The 21,149-nt window shown below is 31.9% G+C and overlaps 1 long non-coding RNA gene across 1 annotated transcript; it reads left to right on the plus strand.

The window, feature by feature from the left end:
- The first annotated feature begins 4,682 nt into the window (after window positions 1–4,682).
- LOC127714885 (uncharacterized) lies at window positions 4,683–7,623 on the plus strand. Its single transcript, XR_007987978.1, has 3 exons — window positions 4,683–4,767; window positions 6,366–6,414; window positions 6,932–7,623. It is a non-coding gene; the product is annotated as an uncharacterized LOC127714885 (long non-coding RNA).
- The last annotated feature ends 13,526 nt before the right edge of the window (window positions 7,624–21,149 follow it).

The following is a 21,149-nucleotide window of genomic DNA, read 5'->3' on the forward strand; positions in this document are numbered from 1 at the left end:
TAAACTCGACATAGACAACACCACACATCTATCCCAATAAGATCGGAATAGACAACACCACACATCTTTCCCAATACACTGTGACTAGACAACACTGCACATCTATCCCAATACACTAGGTAAAGACAACACCACACATATATCACAATACACTCGGAATAGACAACACAACACATCTATCCCCATACACTTTGAATACACAACACCACACATCTATCCCAATATACTCGGAATAGACAGCAACACACACCTATCACAATACACTCGGAATAGACAATACCACACATCTCTCCCAAAACACTCGAAATAGACAACACCACACATCTATCCCAATACACTTTGAATAGACAACACCACACATCTATCCATATATATTCTGAATAGACAACACAACACATCTATCCCAATACACTCGAAATAGACAACACCACACATCTATCCCAATACACTTTGAATAGACAACACCACACATCTATCCATATATATTCTGAATAGACAACACAACACATCTATCCCAATACACTCGGAATAGACAACACAACTCATCTATCCCAATACAAGCTGAATAGACAACACAACTCATCTATCCCAATACACTCGAAATAGACAATACCACACATCTATCCCAATACACTCCGAATAGACAACACAACTCATCTATCCCAATACAAGCTGAATAGACAACACAACTCATCTATCCCAATACACTCGAAATAGACAACACCACACATCTATCCCAATACACTGTGACCAGGCAACACCACACATCTATCCCAATACACTCGGAATAGTCAACACCACACATCTATCCCAATACACTAGGAATAGACAAGATTACTCATCTATTCCCAGAGGCGGATTTAGGGGGGGGGGGGGTCCTGGGAGCCCGGGCCCCTCTTTTTTGGGAAAAATTTGGTTGATTATATAGGGAATCACTGAAGCATGACTGGAGCGGGTCCCCTCTTAGGCAGTCAGTGGGCCCCCACTTATGAAAATTTCTGGATCCGCCACTAATTCCAATACACTCGGAAAAGACAACATCACACATATATCCCAATACACTCGAAACACATCTATCCATATATATTCCGAATAGACAACACAACACATCTATCTCAATACACTCGGAATAGACAACACCACACATCTTTCCCAATACACTCGGAATAGACAACACAACTCATCTATCCCAATACAAGCTGAATAGACAACACAACTCATCTATCCCAATACACTCGAAATAGACAACACCACACATCTACCCCAATACACTGTGACCAGACAACTCCACACAACTATCCCAATACACTCGGAATAGTCAACACCACACATCTATCCCAATACACTAGGAATAGACAAGACCACTCATCTATCCCAATACACTCGGAAAAGACAACATCACACATATATCCCAATACACTCGAAACACAAATACAGTTGATTCTCTCATATTACGACAAAAAAGACAGAAGAGATGATTTCATTTTACAATTTTAAACTTTCCATTTCTGTGCAGCAGGAAAATTCCAGCAGCGCATGCATATAAAGAGTATATAAAGACTAGTTGATTCGATATTCAAGTGATTGTGCTTCCTATCATGATTCCCGCATTAAATGGTTACTGCTTAAATGAAAGTATTTCATCAAAGGCTCTAAATAGATAAGTTGAACGCAATCATTCGATATTTTCAGACGCCACCGTGATTTGGTTGATTCCGTTATATTTTCTGCGAATGTGACATTATAGAATGCAGTTTTTCACGGGATGTAGACTTGCACATATAGAGAAGGAACTGTTTACCTTTCATGACATCTTAGTTCACCTCGATATTTGCTAGAGTTCATTTTTCTCAATCTTAGGTGTTGTGTGTAATGAAATTTTTGGGCATGGTGTTTTTTTTCATTAGACTTATCGATTGCTTGTCACCTCGTTTTATGCTACCATTTATTATACCACTACTTCAGGTTATTATGAAGGTTTGCGCCTGTTAAAACGTTTTAACCCGCTGCATTTGTTTGCACTTGTCCTAAGTCAGGAACCTGTTGTTTAATGGTTGTCGTTTGTTGATGTGGTTCATAAGTGTTTCACGTTTTCATTTTTTATATAGATTAGACCGTTGGTTTTCCACTTGAATGGTTTTACACTAGTCATTTTGGGGCCGTTTATAGCTTGCTGTTAGGTGTGAGCAAATGCTCCGTGTTGAAGGCCGTACTTTGACCTATATTAGTTTACTTTTTACTAGTTGTGACTTGGATGGAGAGTTGTCTCATTGGCACTCATGCCACATCTTTTTATATCTATATACATTTTAGAACTTGACTCTTCTTCTAAATCGTCAATACGAATAAAAAAATATATATGAGATATATACGTCAAAAAGACACTGTTCAAATAAAAACAAAACCAAAAGACATCAAGAGGTAGACACATCAACCTATTTTTTTGATCCATAGACAAATATCTGTCAAATGTATTAAATTCAAGTAAAGACAAGATGAGAGACAATTTAACAGGCACAATCTTAGACTTGTCTTAAATCTTTGATATATGTAAACGGATTTGTCTGTCACACTTCTGTCTCGGGATTTTTAAATTAATTGGAATCCTTTCGTCATAAAATAATTAAGAACTTTATTTGTCCCAGTAATTTTTAAAAATGTCCAAGTTCACTTAAATTCGGAGGTCTGATTACTATTATAAGAAAATTGATACATTGAAACTTGTAAATAAAGTGATCATACTGACGTCTGTCTTAAAGATACTATAATTTGTTTTCTATACCATATCACTGTAAGTGCTGCAAGTGGTTTCAGAAAGAAAGATATAAAAATCTATATTTCTTTGTGTTTATTCAAATGCATACCAATTGCGCACTTATTCTAAAAACAAATCAGGACGCATCATACATATGAATAAAAGAAGATAAAAGGAACACATCAATAAGACCGTGACTACCTACAAACAAAACCAAAAAAACAACAGACATCAAGGTCAACATATCGACCTAGGGTCTTGGTGGATCCATTCGTCATAAGATTTTCAGAGGTCGGATTTAATTAAGTTTTTTTAAATTAATTTCCCATGAAATATAAGGATTTGTCCGTCAAACCTCTTTCAGATAACAAGGTAGCTCATTTATTTTTTAGAAAATCTATGATACAAGTAATAACCTTTGTATTGAACCTACATAAAAGATTCCAGTGTAGAAAGAATCTAACTTACAGTTTAGAAGAAAAACATTGTATTGACTGTAACAGTTGACCAATGTCAAAAAGGTTTGATGGTTTGTTATTCTTACTCCTGGTACAGTTTTCAGCCTAAGAATTTGTATCTAAGGTCAATTTTGCTTGCGGGAGTTGAATCCTTAGTTTCTGATTAATTTCTTAATCTATCAACAGGGAATTCTACAAAATTACCATAGTGCTAGTAATCAAAAATAACACATTATACAATGTGATGCCGCTTTTCTGTTCGTTTGCGAAATATGGGGAAGCAGTAATAACAATGAAATCATTGAAAGGGTTCAATAAATGTTGTAAGATGATTTTACAACTAAATTCATCTTGAAACTCCGTCTTTATAATGTATGGTAAATTTGGAATGTTACTTTCCTCTCAAAATACAAACAAAAGCAAGAATTGTATCCTTCTTGACAGAAATAATTGCATTCTATAACTCATAAACTGATTTATCAGTTAGTTGAATGTTGACAATAAAGTGTGATATCCATATCTAGAAGATTGATTGGTTTAAACAAATGTAGTATAAATATGGAACACACAAACTTTTATTAGCAAGGAATGGTTGGTAAATATTGTAGATCAAAGTATTATAGATCAATTTGAACAAAATTTGTACAGCGAAATGGAAACCCTTTTAAGGGCCAGTTGAAGCCCGTCTCAAGATGCGGTATTTTCTCACTGCTTTTAAGAACCATTTGTGGCATTACACTGTTATTTCCTGCTCTTTAGTAGAATTGTTGTCTCTTGGACATATTTTCCGTTTCCATTCTCTATTGTATCAACAAAATCATTGTGTTGCCGGCTATTTAAACACTTTGAAAGTTATTTCTTTTAATATTTTAGATACGAGATAAATGATTGCTTATATATCCAGGACAACAAATCACAGGCTACCTGTTTAGAAGTGAAAACGGAAAAATACCCAACGTGAATATAAAATTTGCACTGTATGATATTGGAGACGAAATTCAATACCTGATGACATGCAATATATTTTTTTAAATGTTTAAATAGACTTAAATTCGGAGGTCTAGAGACTTTTAAGAGCAAATCGATTCTTTCAAGACGGTCTTTCTGTCAAACTTGCTAATAAATAGGTTGGTTCCCTGCGCATAATATTCAGTATGTCTTCGGAATACAGAAATCAAAACTTGTCAAAAAACGGTCGGATACCAGTCTAGCTAATAAACGGCTTAGTGATCCGGTCTGACGTCTGTCGCATAGATGCTGATTTGTCACATGTATGTTTTGTTCTCAGTACAATCAACTAGAAATACAGATATACATAAATCTGTATATTTAATCACGTTTAAAACAATTATGAAATTATTTTAAGAACTTATCAGGATGCGTGGTTTTAAATTTTTTAAAGAAAATTAAACTTTAATTAATGTATATTTGACATAAAGATAAGCTTAATCATACTTAATAACAGGAAGAGACTTTACACGGGTAGAAACATCTCTATATAAATCTGGTTTCCTAGATGTCTGGAGTATTATAAACTTTGAAGACGTCTTAGGGGTAAGTACATTATAATTTACACATACATTATTGATGTATAGTTCAATCAGAAAACGTTTTATTGAAATACCATCCCTTATATATCAAAACTTACTTTTAAGATTTTTTTCCAACATAAATCAAAGGTTTAGTTATAGTATACTTATCTGAGTGTTTTTACGGTTTTGAAATTGTCCATTTACGCAATATTCATAAAATATATATTTTAAAGAGTAAATATTAAAGGGGCACTAGCTGTCAAATTCATGTTCACCGATTTTACTCAGATTTTCATATTTGATTTATAACATATTAAAACGTATATCTAAATTACAATAAGTCTGAAATAAACAGTTAAGAAATTGTACCAAATTGGCTGCTAAAAACGAATTATTATTTCATCATTTTATTAATGATTGAACCAAACGAAATCATATTCTAATTTTTGTAGTATCTCGTAGCTAGCGCCCCTTTAATTAGAAATTAATATCTTCATCTAATCGTGGTATTATTAACTATAAACACACAGATTTAAAGTACAAGAATATTAGGATCCGGATACAAGTGTACATAAATATACATATAGAAAAAGATAATTCGTCTCAAGTTTAGCCGAACAATGTTAGATGTGCATATTTTTCAGTCCTAAAGATGTTTATGATGATTAACCCATTACTACATCAAATTATAAAATAAATATTTGAATTTAAAAGTACTAGTTACAATACTATACTGGTATTAAATGGGTGTTTTCATATTAATCCTGTATTATATTCAGTGCAGTCGTACATGTATTGGGTAAAGGTTATCTGTATTGGCCGGAGTCTTAGCAGAAGGCCAATACAGCTGATTGAGACCCAGTGCGAATGTACGAGGACTTATATAAAACAGGATTAATAATTATATATGAAAACACCCATTTTAAGACACCTTATTTTGTTTTGCTCTTCAATACCACCTTTAAAAAAACAACGATGACAATTCCTATTATATTCCGGTAACTTGTTCCATAATGTTATTGGTGGAGGAAAAAAACTATACATTATACAAAGTGCTTATAATAATGTGTGTACGGTCCTCACTTTTTTAAGATTTAGATTACTAGTTCAACCTTAGTTTATGTTAATTTTCAAGTCGCAAGTCATAGACTATCTCCGTTGTCTTTTATAACTCTCATAGTTATCAATTAAAAACAATTTAAGTTCAAGCACAAATTTGGGGTATCGTGTTTTAAATAAATGAACACTTTTATTAAATTTACTGTCCAGAGTTATCAAATACACAGACTGATAGATACCAGGATTAAAAGTTGGTACGCAAGACGCGCGTCTGAAGAAGACTCATCACTGACGCTCTAATAAACAAAGTTAAAAAGGCCAAATAAAGTACGAAGTTGAAGAGCATTGAAAACTCAAAATTCCGAAAGGTTTAAGATATATATTGAAGCATACTAATCATCCTATACAATGCATTTGGTTTATACCGCTTGTTAAAAAAATCTTTTTGAAATAAATGAAAGTGAAAAAAAATGTTTATTATCAATCTTTAAAACTTCAAATGATGCAATTTATTTGTTAACATTATTTACATTTTATATTGCTATTTTTATATATTTTCAGGAATTTAAGACATAATTGAAGAAGTATAACACAAAGTTTCATTATGCAGGTAAGTTGATTATTTTTTTTTTTAAATCTGGAAAAGAAAAACACAACTATCTTTCTGATTGCTTTCTATCTAAATGAGACAAAGATTATAGCTGAAGTAACATAATTTAAAGGATTTTCTTACATTAACATTTACTGTTTTGTCTCTCACTTCAAAATCTGAATTACATAAGAATTTAATAAAAGTTTGACAAGAGGTTCAAATCGTTAGCGAAGTTTTTTTTTGTATGTATGTTTATTTATAATGGATTGACTTTGAAGTTTACAAAATAAAGAAATGGAAAAAGGCAGGATGACAATTTATGTAAAAAAAGTCAGGATAAACTAATAAAAAAGGCGGGACCGAATAGAGTTAAAAATAAAAAGGCAGGTCAGAGATTACAACTAAAACAAATGCAGGACAAAATATTTTTCATCCTAGCTCCCCTTAAAATCAAATGGTAGCTCCCTAAATAATCAAATTTACATTTTTTTACAAAGTACTAATTATCATTTAACCTATTACTGATATGTTTCAGGTCAAGTTTATGTTGCTGGCAATCTGTGCTGTTTTACTTTGTATCAATTTTGTAAAAGGAAGTTCCAGTGATAGTGGTGATAGGAACGTTGGTGGGAGATTCAGAGGGAGTCAGAACGGTGGGAGATTCGGAGGGAGGCAGAACGGTGGTAGCAGCGATAGCAGCGACAGTAGTAATGGTGGAAGAAGGAGGCAAAGACCAAACCAATGTTATTACCAGTGTGACTACGCCCTGTATAAGTGTAAAAATTATCAATGCAGACCCCTTTATCACAGCCAGGGATATTTTTACTACAAACAATGTATCAATGATTGTCAATTCATCAAAGAAAAATGTTATTTCTTTTGTAATGAGTACGGATACTATCCAGGGGATAACCATCAATTCTAACTCATTTCATATAACCAGCGATGTATAGTTAATATTCTATTGTTTTTTTTTATAAATTATTTAATGAAAACATATCAAATGTATTCACTTTTACATGTGTTGCCTTGGTAACATTGATAATTTTATGTGGTACATCATAGATGTATAAATGGGTTTATTAATCTATGGGTACATATACATTGACGATTTTTCAATTTGTTAACTTTTGAGTTGTATATACATTTTTATAAGCAAAAAAATCAACGTTAAAAGATACAGTCAGCAAATAAAAAAGATCTACTTTTAGATCGACGTCTGATGTTCATATATGTCCAGCATATATTTTGTCCTGCATTGAAGACCCATTGGTGGCCTTCGGCTGTTGTCTGCTCTATGGTCGGGTTCCAATGCATTCCCCATTTCCATTCTCAATTTTATGAATGAATACAATAAGATCTGGGTAATGCGTCAATGAGAGAGTAACCTAATGACAGAAAAAAAAAGACACATAGAGGTCAGAAAACAGATTTCTTTTTATATAAATTTAACTAAACTATGTAAAGTGTACAACCATACTTACCACTGACGCCACTCTATAAAGTGAAATCTAATAATGGCTGATTTGTTTTGTATCGTCACATTAATTTGTTATGGTAGAGTAATGGTACCCAAAAATAAATTTCTAAAAATAGAAGACAAAAAAGGGATCTCATTCAATGTCAAGACAAATGCAGGTTAATATTACAAGAGTTTTTTTTTAATACGAATCCCATCTTTACTTTAAAACTTATTTGTTATCGTAGGTCCCTGTTTTAATCAATCGGATGTCGAAGTCATTGCAAGCTTTAGTGATTATTCTTAAATTGAGTTATTTTATCCTGTAATTCTGACATTAAAACATTTATACTAAACATTATAATTACATATGAATTTACGGATATAAAAATTGCTAGTCTACGTGTGGTTCCCTTTAATAGTTTAACATTGTGTTAAATTAAATGTGGAAACATTTAATAAAACAAAATACTCGTAGAACTCTATAAATAGTGTTATTTTTATGCTTTCGCGACGGAGATTCGATGGCATATTAATGAACACTACTTAATAAGTATAAGAAGATGTGGTACATGTATGACTTCAAATGGAACTACTATCCACTAGAGACTAAATGAGGTAGATGTTAGCAAATAAAGGTCATCGCACGCATACGGCCTCCAACAATGCGCAAAATCCATACCGCACAGAAAGGCGTTTACCCGACATGACAAAATGTTAAACTATTCCAACGAGAAAACCAACGGTCTGATTGTTTAACCTAATGATAAAGGAAAACTAAATATGATATACAGCAACAAACCACAACATTTGAATTACAGGATCCTGTTGACTTGTCAAGAAAATAAGGCTGACTTGTTGTGATAATTAATTCGACAATTCAACAAGACAAGGGCAGTTACGGGCATTCATCTCGACCTCAAGACGAGTTGCCGAGATAGCTTTTGTCGAATTATCTGGGCAACTGGTCAATTCGATGGCAGCTGTGTGCCACCATACATAGCTGTTTATTTACACCAAATATCAATAGGAACAGTCAAGTTGAACATTTGTTTTAATTCCATTATTTTGTCGGTAAAAACTACTATATTTATTTTAATGTACAAATGATGAGGCGTCCCCGTGACAGATAAAAAGGCAAACACAACGACAGAGAGGGTAAACCAGGCATATCATTGTACATATACCCCGGCGCAGTAAAAAAACGGAACGACATCCATTAGATAAATGAAAATACATGAAAAATACACTGGTGATTAACAATTCAGAATCCAGCATACTTATATAAAGTAAATAAAAAAAGATATCGTCCAAAGGCCGTGTCAAGGCAAGTATCCTAAGACATGTCTTAGGACCTTTTTTAGGATGGTCTTAGGACGTGTCTGAGACATGTATTATGGTGTACAACAAAGCTATCTTAGGACAGTGCTAGCTACCGTTGTCCTATGACCATCCTAACACACTTATTTAATCGATAAAAATATGTAGAGAATTAAATGACATATATTTATTGTATTTCAGTAAATATGTAAACGGAGGGAGGTTGCATCTTTTAATGAAAAAAAAAATCAACGCAAAATATGTTGTTTAAAGTAATACTAATAGATACTTTATTATAGACTATAAAAAAATTATAAATGCATTTCATACAACAACAAAACTAAATAGTCACAACTCTTTTTAGAGGCGATATTCGTGCTGCAATTTTATCTTTATAAACTAGAGTCCTTAGGTCCACTCGATTTAATTACATGTATTGAATCAGCCTAAGTTAAAAAAGAAGTCCGAATTTTTCTGCAAACCGAAATTTAAGAGTTCCACATTTCAATTATTATTTCACAATTTGGTTAGGTGCAAACAGTGTTGTTAATGATGATAAAATTATCAAGCTTCCAAAAGGGCAGCACGAATTATTCTAAATAAGCGTAATAATATGACATCGACAGACCTACTTTTTGGAGAGCTACGAATGATGCCCATTTGATATGATTTTGTATAAAGAAAAGCAAGTTTAGTTCTTAAAGCAAATGAATCCGGATTATCTCAATTTATAAATATATGTGCACCATATACATTCTAGAACACCCAGACAAAGTTCTTGTAATATGCTTATTCCAAAAACTCAAATTGAATACTAGAAACCCTCTTTGTTGATATCTGGAAGTATTTGATGGATCAAAGTCTACAAAAAATAATTTGAAATAACGAAACATAATTGAATCTTTAACATATATTGAAGAATATTTTGTTTAACTAGTTTAGTTCTAATAACAGTATAATAGTTTACTACTGTATGAGTATTTTTATTATTGACTTTAAGCCACATTAGTTGTTTTTTTTCGACTTAGGACATCGTAACTTTTAGGACTATCCTAAGACCATCCTAAGACACCTATTTATCTATCCTAACTTAAGGACCAAATTTAGAACATATCTTATTTAAGGAGACTTTCGTTAACCTAGCTTAGGACTAAGACGTGTCCTAAGTCCATCCTAAGACATGTCCTATAGTCCTAGGACAGCTTCGTTGACACGGCCCCAGGTATATGAAATATTCTTGCAAAAATCTTGTCTTGTTAGCAGGATATTGATGCCACGGATTATTCCTGTAGACATCAGTTTCTATACCTTTTCATGATACAAACACGGGGATACACATTAAAGCATTATAAATCCCTGGTATTCAACTTTTAAAATATTCAGAAATTGACTTATCGCAGGGATACAATTACACATTTTATTTTCTGGAAAATGTCTTTAACAAAAGTCAGGAATACGACAATTGCTAGCGAGATGTGTTCGTTTATGTATGGGGTATATCAGACTTTTCGGATAATATAAGACTATGGTGAACGTTTTATTTTCATTTTTTTGAAAGAGTGCATAATTAGAAGTTATTGTAGATATACGTATGGTAACTTAAGCTTAATATAATATGTCAGATTCTCTGTGGGAACAGAATGGAGTGGGGATCAAACAAAACCAAGCCGAATCAAGGGATGGAAAAGTATGACACACTGATGCATTTTCGTAATAAGAGATCAAAATATAGTACATAGTATATTACATGCTCAAAGGCTTCCACTGAATTCTACTTGACTAGTCTTAACCAAACTTTGTATAAATACTGTAAAAAAGTTTTTTTTTATAGATAAAATATCTATTTTCTGTAATCTACTGAAAAACATAGCTGCATTGTACCAGCATAAATTTGGTACTGTCTTTTTTCCCTTCTGTAACTAGCAGATTTTATACATTCAGATATAATGGTTAGAAGATTAGTACTTTAAATGAAAGTTCTTCTATCATGTTTATTCTATGGAATAAATGGTGTTGCCATTTTGGACACCTTTGAACCACCATCGTCTAAAATAACATAGAATTTCGAAAGTACATGAATGGTGCGTCAAAATAATTTTGCTATGATGTAATTTTGGTGTTGTGTGACTCAAAACTTTTTAAGAGAGTTTTTCAACGTTGAAAATGAAACAAAAAAAAACTGCAGTGTTGAATAGTGACTTCATATATTAACCTAGCACATGATAAATATAATCAATAAAAAAAAACGCCATTAAACAAACAAAACCTAAAATTCTTGTCGAAGTTTATTTACCCTAAAAGCATCGATGAAAATTGAAAATTAGTTAAATAATTAGTTTATAAACAAAACTTTCAACTGCTTTGAAAAATGATATTTTTGATAAAAACAAATTCCAGTCAAATTGATAACATGATTCTGTTTATTAAGTAAGAAGTGTTCTTTGACCAAACTGAAACCAAAACATTGATGTATTTCATTAGAACTTATCTAGCCCGGAAGAAACATTTGTGTTGGCTTACTTTTAAATACAAGAAGGTTCTGATTATCTTTGCCACATGTGCCTATAAAAATACTTTTTTTTGTTGAATTTATAGACAAAACGCCAACCTGTTATCAAAGACCGTTGTTTATCAACAAACAATCAACTTATTACCGGATAAGTCAAGACTAATACGAAGTAACCACTAGTGGAGTCTGTCTATACTTCGATCCAGAGTACATATGTCCATGTCTTGTTAAGGACCATGGGGTTCATTCATAGTATATAACTCAGTTTTAATAATTCCGTGCATTGTTTTGTGATTTGTTTTTGTCTTACTATTTTAATTTTAAATAATAGGTCGCTTGGTTTTATTCAATTGAAATGATTAAATGTAGTTGTGGAATAGACGTCTAATGAGACTGCAATTCAATATGTTATTCAAAGCAACAGATACATTTAGAAATCAGCATGTTTTACCATATTTAGCATTGGGTTTATCGTGTCATCTTTTAAAAAGTTAGTGCGCATTAAGGTTTCTGACCCCCTTCTGTAGCCCTGTGAATTGCGAAATTTTCAAACTGCAATAGTATCAAAACATAAAGATAAAATAAATGAATAATAGAGATGGGCCATTTTGTACATATACCAAGGGGAAACTTAGTGCAAAGTATTATTATTTATTGTTTCATTGCATTTAATAGAAAAGGGGGATTTTGTGGCAAATAAAACCATTTTTTTTTGTAGAAAATCCACAGACTTTAATACAGAGATTTTTGTTATAAAATTTTAAACATAGATTACTCACTTGTTTTTCCATGATGTGATAGCGCTTATTGTGTACAAAACGTCCTAAAAAATTTTAAATTCCAAAAAAACTCGTGCAGAGTCACTAAAGTCGGGCGCACCCTAGAAGGTGTACTTAAATTGGTCCATATTTATATTTGTTTTAACCAATATCTAAATTTATAAACATGTTTAAAGGAAATCATTGCTAGCACTGCATGCAATAATATCCTCTATCTATCAAGCACCGAATTGCCAAACATAAGAGTACAAGAGGAAAGGCTGTGGATTTACTATAAAATTTCCATAGGTTTAGCATTGAATCAACACAAGGGTAGATAATCCTTAATTCAAGTTTTACTTTTCATTTCAAATCGATCCATGCATATAAATTAAACTGACTTCAATAAGACGATGTCCTTTATAAATACACATTTTGTCCTCAAACATTTATGGATCCATGTAATGAACGAAATTGGCATCTGCTGCATCAAATTCGTAACGTTGTATGTTAATATAAGGTAGTCTCTTTGTTAAAATTATACCGCTAGGCGTTTTGGGTTAATGACTACAGAGTGCTGACTGTTACAAAACTCGAACAAACTACGAAGTTGAATTTCGAAATTAGGATATTAAATTGTCCTTCTACTCAATCGCTATTTGTTCCCGCGATGATTATTTCTACAGATTGTCAAAAACCAATGCAATTTACAATAAAAAGATATAAACCGGAGGGAGGGTCCTTCATTGTTTTAATATGTTAGAGCATTTATCTCTTTTCTTTTTTTTCCATTGTTCTCAATTTTTCTTTAAATCTTAGCATCACCATTATTCCCTATTTTTTATTTATGGGCTTATTTTACTCTTTTCTTTGTCTTTTTTGCCCATTATTCTGCACATTTTCCCTATCATTCTCTATTTTGTAAACCCCATCCAGACCATCGAAAAAACCTAGATGTTTAGTAAAACAAAATTCCATGCTTTATTAAGAATTTAAATTTCATACCTTATTTATGCAATAGTATTTCGTTATTTGAATTAATCTTCCATTGGCAGGTATAACAGGTTGCATATGTAGACACTTTACCAACAGGTGATATTTCATGTGCCAAGATTTAAAAACCAATACTAGGTGTAAAAATGTAAAGCAAGACGAAGTTTTTTTTTTCGTTAACAGAAAAAGGGCAAGGCTATTGGGAAATTCTATAATCTGAAAGTCTTTTTTTTAAATCTTGGATCTTAAGCTTCATTCGGATAAAAACTTGCATAAGCGTTACATGTAGTTCGAGTAAAAATATCCTACCAAATCAGGATATAGACCGGGTTCCTTATATATTAAGTCTTTATATATTTTTATTATACAAGACTTTCTAGCCTATTACCGGTTTCTGTAACTTTTTTGGATATATGTCGTTGTGAATTTCTTGTATAAATACCGTGTGCAAGGCGGAATGCATATAGACTTCAACTTGACGTCGAACGGTGAGTTTTGAACAGTCTATAATTATACAAATGTATTTCATTGCCATTTAACTTTAAATTAAACCATGTTTTAAGTTCTAATATCGGTTTGTGAAGTTTAAGATGAAAAATTTCGCTCTATTGCCTGAAATATATGTATGTTTTTAGTAGAAATTACCGAATGCCTTTTTAGAGAACATTGTTGCTTTTATGTTTAATATTTTCAAAATTTAGTTAAATTTTATGAGAATGACGAGGTACATTGTTGTATACTAGAATTTCCTTTGATATAAATCTATGAACTTGAATTTCTACAACCATGAATCTCGAACGCTATATATACATCATTTTATTACATGTATCGTTTTGCTTATAACCCTACTGATAAAAAGCTAAAAAATAAAGTCAGACTTAAAAACTAAGGATTTTCTTATCCCAGGCAGAGATTACCTTAGCCGTATTTGGCACAACTTTCTGGAATTTTGGGTCCTCAATGCTCTTCAACTTTGTACTTGTTTGGCTTTATAACTATTTTGATCTGAGCGTAACTGATGAATCTTATGTAGACGAAACGTGCGTCTGGCGTATTAAATTATAATCCTGGTACCTTTGATAACTATTTACACTTTTGATACCATTGCCTATTTTACATTGCAGTGTTGTACTCAGCCCTTCAACATGCATATACGGATTTGAACTTTCACAACATTTTGGCCTCGAGCATCACTGAAGATTGATTTTCAAAATGTACATCTAGTGTATTAAAATTGGAACCGTTCATCTTATTGTATATTAACATATATTTGTTTTAAAAAGATACAATATAAGAAAAGATATAAGGCAATTTAATTAGAAGGAGTAAAGCATCATGCTTAACTTGTATGCGTATGCTTTAAGGGATTTTTGTCCAAAGCGTAATACCTTCATTCCAATGTTGTAACTGTACTTCTGAAGTTGCCCATTATTTTCTTTTTCAGATTATATTTAAATTAATTTAATCAACAGTCAAACAAACGTTGACAATGAATGTAAGTATTTTACCATGTTTGATTAACAGATTTTGATTCTATGCAGTCGATACCAGGTCAAACTAAGGTGGATCAAACTCATTAAAGGGGCAATAGCTACGAGATACATAAAAAATCTAAATAATGATTTTTTTTTGTTCAATCATTAATTAACGTGAAATAACGAAATGATAATTCGCCTTAGCAGCCAGTATCTTTCAATTTTGTCAAATTAAGCTAAGAAACATTGATAACGAATTATTCACCTGCAAGTGAATAATTCGACTTCAATAAATCCGTATTCATGTGAACTTCAATTTAACCCCTTAGCTAGTATTAGATACAATACAAAGGTAACAAAGAAACAGGCCGGTAACAACCGTTGCCGGATAGTTTTTCTGCACGAGTAGTCAGGTCAAGGTCCGAGGCGATAGCCGAGGACCTTGACCTGACTACAAGTGCAGAAAAACTATACGGCAGGTTGTTTCCGGCCTGTTTTTTGTTACCTTTGTTTTGTATCTGACTTGTACGACGTTTCAAGAAAGAAGTAGTACATTTTGCATTTGGAAGAGGTAGCAAAAATAAACATATTAGAAACTTAAATGGTCATATACCAGTTAATGTAAGTTACAGTTTAAACACATGTTTTTTTCACTTCCCTTCAGCCGAGATTTTTTTTTCACAAAACAATCAAGAATCTAATATCTTTATGAAAAGAACCATTTCAAGTAAAAGGTGAATGTTGTACACATTTGAGACTTTTTAAAATGCAACTTCGCAAGTAAGTAATGTATAAAAAAGATTTCAGAGGTAAGCAAGATACCATTTGATTTTTATTGGGGATAAACGGAAAAAGTGTGTGTGTGTGGGGGGGGGGGGGGGGAATAAATTTAAAATAAGCATGCTTGATCCTTTTTTGGTTGAACAAATGCAGAATGTACCATTCCATACCCCCATTCCCCTTTTAAAAAATCTTAAAAATCGTACGTTTATAAACGAATTCAATATATATATGAATTCGAAAAAAACATAAAATTATCAAAATAATGAATTTACTCTCTCATTAGTGAATGAAATGATATGGAAAAAATGAATTTTGTCTTTTTATTAGATATATATAGGCATATATTTTGGATTTTTTTTTAAGTTCAGGTTTTTATATGTCTCTGATAGTGTTGATCAGGATTAAACACGTGTCACTATATGATCCAATCGCAGCTTACCGTCCAAAATTGATGACATAAGTTGAATGATTTTCTTCAAGAATTTGCTGCATATTTGAACATGTATTATGTTACACGGACACTTTTTATCTAGAGGATCAATGGTGCATTGGTGAGTTGATAGGGATTTTACCTTTTGATTAGATTTAATTTTTTTATATATATATTTCCTGTCTTTTTTATTGATATATAAACGTACCAGCTTTTCTTTACTTTCAGCATTGTTCAGAATACTATTCATGTCCATATATTGAAAAAAAAAAACATTTACGAACCGACCATTTAGCTTCAAAGGGGTTATGTTCTTTTCTGAGTAAGAAAATTATTAAGTTTTTTCAACGCTATCACACAATTTGTTTTCGAAATTAGCACTATTATATACGGTATTCGAAAAATCAGGAATCAGAACATTATTTTGTCATCTGCTTGACCACATTATATTTTTTCTCATATAATTGGGGATCAAAATATTTTTTAGGAAAAAACCATAACCCCTCTTTTGAAGTTAAATGGTCAATCCCTTAGTGTACTTATATGAATAGTCATTTACTGGAATTGTTTGGGGAAAAAAAATTATTGATGCTAAAGTAAATATTTTAATAAAAAAGACAGGAAATATTTCGGTTAAACAAAAAGTTCAAATCTAATTGAAATTTAAAGTACCCATGAACTCACTGATCATGCACGGATGATTCTATTCATAAAAAGAGTCCGGTAACAACTAAAAAGTGTCCGTGTATCATCTAAAAAGAGTCCGTGTAACACCCGTTAAAGTACTGTTTTTCTATAGCTCTGCTGGGGGCAAAGTCGTACAAGAGATGGATAACGCACGCATTGTGCGTGTTCGGTTATTTAAAGGAAAAGAATGTCAACATTGAAAATGAAACAAAGGTAAATCATTTGATTGACTGATTCGATCCACAAAAAAACATTCTTATACAGGTAAAAACGATGATTAACATATATTTTTAATCTATAATATGAAATTAAACAGATCTAGAAAAATCCAAATGCACGAGTTTCGCTTTCTATTTATATCTATATTTTTGTTTATATTGCTTATATGACCATCGGAGGTCTTCGGAGGTCAAATCGATTATTAATTAGATGGCGACAAGACTCAAATACACACGAAACGAAGCTACGTTTTATCGAGCCCATGCCCTGTAAATTGTTTACATTATACTTTTTATAATTTGGTTAAATGTTTTACATGGTTATAAATCAAATATGAGGATTTGAGTCAAATCGATGAACATGAATTTGACAGCTAGTGCCCCTTTAATTTGAATAAATATATGTGTAATCATCCAGATTTGTATACTGCATGTGTTGAATATAAAAAAACACCAACGTGTCAGTAAAAAAGTTAAGAACTTTAAATTAGTTTAGTCTGTAGGAAAAATGGCAATCGTTCATTCTCAAAGATTCATATTTTTACGCATCATCAATATAAACCTAAAGTGAAAAAGTTTCTTGACATGATGCAAAATGTTAGACTCAAACGATACGTAGTCTTCATAGTGCTGAGGTAAGAAATTTAAAAAAAAAGACGTACACTAATTATTTAAAAAATACAGTATAACTAAAACAAAGACATAACTATCAACAATGATATTTATACACCAAGACAGATCTTGTTTTAACAAATTACTAATTTTCCAATTTAGAGACCGATAAATGTAAGACAACAAGTCTCTCTGCATGTGTAAGTGAGGATGATGAAAGTCATTTTCTATTATATTGATAAGCATATACACAACAATCAAATCTTTTCGTGTCTTGAAATTGCAAATAGAACGCTACAATGGTTTTATGTTTAATTTCTAAGTTTTTTGGATAGCAGAATTTATAATAGCTAAGAGATGCGAACACATTATAAAATATCTTAGTGATCCACTCAAACTAATCTGTCAGGGAAAAAATTGCACATGATACATAAAATGAAAATAAGATGTACTTCGGGTCAATCTAAAAAAAAAAAGGCCTCAATGATTTTGGAAAAAAGGAAAAGGACCAACTTTTTTTTCTACATTTTCGTTCATTTGTCTTGTCTTTAAAAGTCAGAGTAAAATCTAAATCGGAACACCTCGCAAAGGATGGATATATTGAAAAAAAAATCAAATTTGAATTCTCAACGCAAATTTTCAAACAGATGATTTTTTTTTTTACATGTTTTTCTTAAAATGAAACAGATTTTATTAAATGAAATAGACCTTTGTCGTAAAAATTAGCAAGCCTCGAAATTATTCCTGTTTCTAAGTCGCGTACATTAGATCTAGTTTATATTTTCGTTCTGAGATATTGCCTGATTAATCACATATAACTGTTCTGTATGTCCAAACAGATGATTTTATTTTTTTACATATTTTTCTTATAATGAAACATATTTTATCAAATGAAATAGACCTTTTGCCAGAAAGATTAGCAAGCCTCGAAATTGTTCCGGTTTCTAAGTCGCGTACTTCTAGTTAAGGATGTTAGCTACTCTGTTTCAAAATAACAAGCTTTTTAAAAGACTGTTATAAATTGAATGAATATAAATAAAGGAGATAAAAAAATAGAAAAAAATAAAGGGTCCGTGTGCTTGTTTTCGAGATATTATAAGCTATTGAAAATTTGGCGGGAAATGATTCTCTCTAGATTTTTGATAATTTAACATTGGCAGCTTTTTTCTTTCAAAAACTATGAAAAAATAATAAGGATTTTATAAGATTTTCACAAATGGCTTTTTAAACTATCATGTAATAAAATTATGAAAAGAAAAGTAGGGGTTAGTTTGTTAAATATTTATTGGCACTACAAGGATAAAACTAGAGGATTCCAAATATCTGACAAAAAAATCAAAAACAAGAGTAGCGAACATCCTTAACATTTCCGTTCTGTGATAATGCACGATTAATCACATATAACTGTTCTGTATTTGTGAAGGCATATTAAATATGTTCAATGGAATTCTTATGTTTCTTTATTTATGTTTTCAGAAAAATCTACTTATGGTGCTAGGAGTTCTTTTCACTGTATTGTTGTTGACTGGTTCAGCCGTAGAGGGTACTAAACCTCTTAACTATAACTTTAACAGATACAGGAGAGGCTTTGGTGGTAACTTCGGTGGCTATCTACGATATCGCTACGGCTTTAATCGTGGTTTTGGTGGTTTTCGTCGTAACCGTTTTGGAAGAAGATATTTTCATGGATAAATTGACATGAGAAAATTTCTTGAAGAATTGAGTCATTAATAAAAACAATATTTATAGCATATTAAACATTTTGTTTGTTATTAACATGACTGTGAAAAATATTGTATTAAAAAAAATGTGAAGTGTTGTCACAATTTTGTTCCTGTAGACCTTCAACAACTTTGTTGTGTCGTTATTTTCCTTACGTTTACCTCGTGCATTGGTGCTTAGATTATAATGTATAAGCATTGAAATGTCTGATAAGTTAAATCATTTGTACTGTTCAATTTCTGTTTAATCAAAAGTTATATAAAGTGTTATTCATGCTATAGAACACATTAGAGAATCTTTAATGATAATAAAACAAATATGACACAGTTGTTATTTATACTATAATTCAACGATGCAAGATAACATGGACAATTAAAAATAAATGTCTACATGGTCCGATTCGGCACGCATTACTGAATTTTCACATTATTTAAAAATGACCTTGATTGAGTTCTGAGAATGAGGGTATCAGTAACAAAATACGCTTTTCCGACACAAAAGATAACCAAAACTGAAGCTCAACACAGTATTCAACTATAGAGGTCAATGTACGGTCTTCAACTAAAGTGGTCAACATAGGTCTTCAACTATAGTGGTCAACATACGGTCTTCAACTATAGTGGTCAACATACGGTCTTCAACTATAGTAGTCAACATACGGACTTCAACTATAGTGGTCAACATACGGTCTTCTACTATAGTGGTCAACATATGGTCTTCAACAATAGTGGTCAACATATGGTCTTCAACTATAGTGGTCATCATACGGTCTTCAACTATAGTGGTCAACATACGGTCTTCAACTATAGTGGTCAACATACGGTCTTCAACTATAGTGGTCAACATATGGTCTTCAACTATAGTGGTCAACATACGGTCTTCAACTATAGTGGTCAACATATGGTCTTCAACTATAGTGGTCAACATACGGTCTTCAACTATAGTGGTCAACATATGGTCTTCAACTATAGAGGTCAACATACGGTTTTCAACAGCACACAAGCAATTGTCAATACCGTATGTCACCCTTAATCGTCTATACACTAGGCAGGTTATGGAAACAGTTTAGGTTAATAAATACAGCAGAAAAGCAGAAAATATACATGAATATATCTAAACCGTGGCAAATATAAACAAGGTTTCAGACAAGAGACCGGTAAATTACAGGGCTAATGTATAGGCCAATACATTTAATAAAACAAAATCTTAGGGAAAAAAACTCTATAAATGGTGTTATCTAACTAATGTGCCCATCCCTTGTGAGTGATCATGGAGCTTTTATACCAAGTCTTAAAATGTCATTGTAATGTTTTGTCTTTCGACTTTCATTTTCATCCATTGGGTTGTCTGTCTAAGTTCAATTTAAGTGTTTAAAGGAGATGTGTGATGGACTTCTAATGAGACAGCAAACTAGCATTTCACTAAACCATTGATTGATTGTTGGTTGCTTCTTGTCCAGTGGCAAATACTTCGTGCATTTTTAGGACGATCACCGAACCAGAAAAGGCATCTAAAGGTGACCATGTTTTATTGCTTTAATTACCGGCCATTTTACCAATGAAATAAGTTATCGCAAAACAAATGTACAATTAAATGCAAGTATATTTACATTTTAAGAAGAGACAAATACAAAATGACTAGATAGAAATCTGATAGTTTGAAAATGTTATCATTTCATGAAAATTAACCAGAGGTCTAGACAGCAGCAAAGTAAATAGATCCTTTGAAAACAAATGATGGATAGAAAATTAAAAAATATATAACAAAATAATGATGAAAATGTTTTC

The sequence above is a fragment of the Mytilus californianus genome, unplaced genomic scaffold, assembly GCF_021869535.1.
Source record: "Mytilus californianus isolate M0D057914Y unplaced genomic scaffold, xbMytCali1.0.p SCAF_9, whole genome shotgun sequence".
NCBI classification, from domain to species: Eukaryota; Metazoa; Mollusca; class Bivalvia; order Mytilida; family Mytilidae; genus Mytilus; species Mytilus californianus.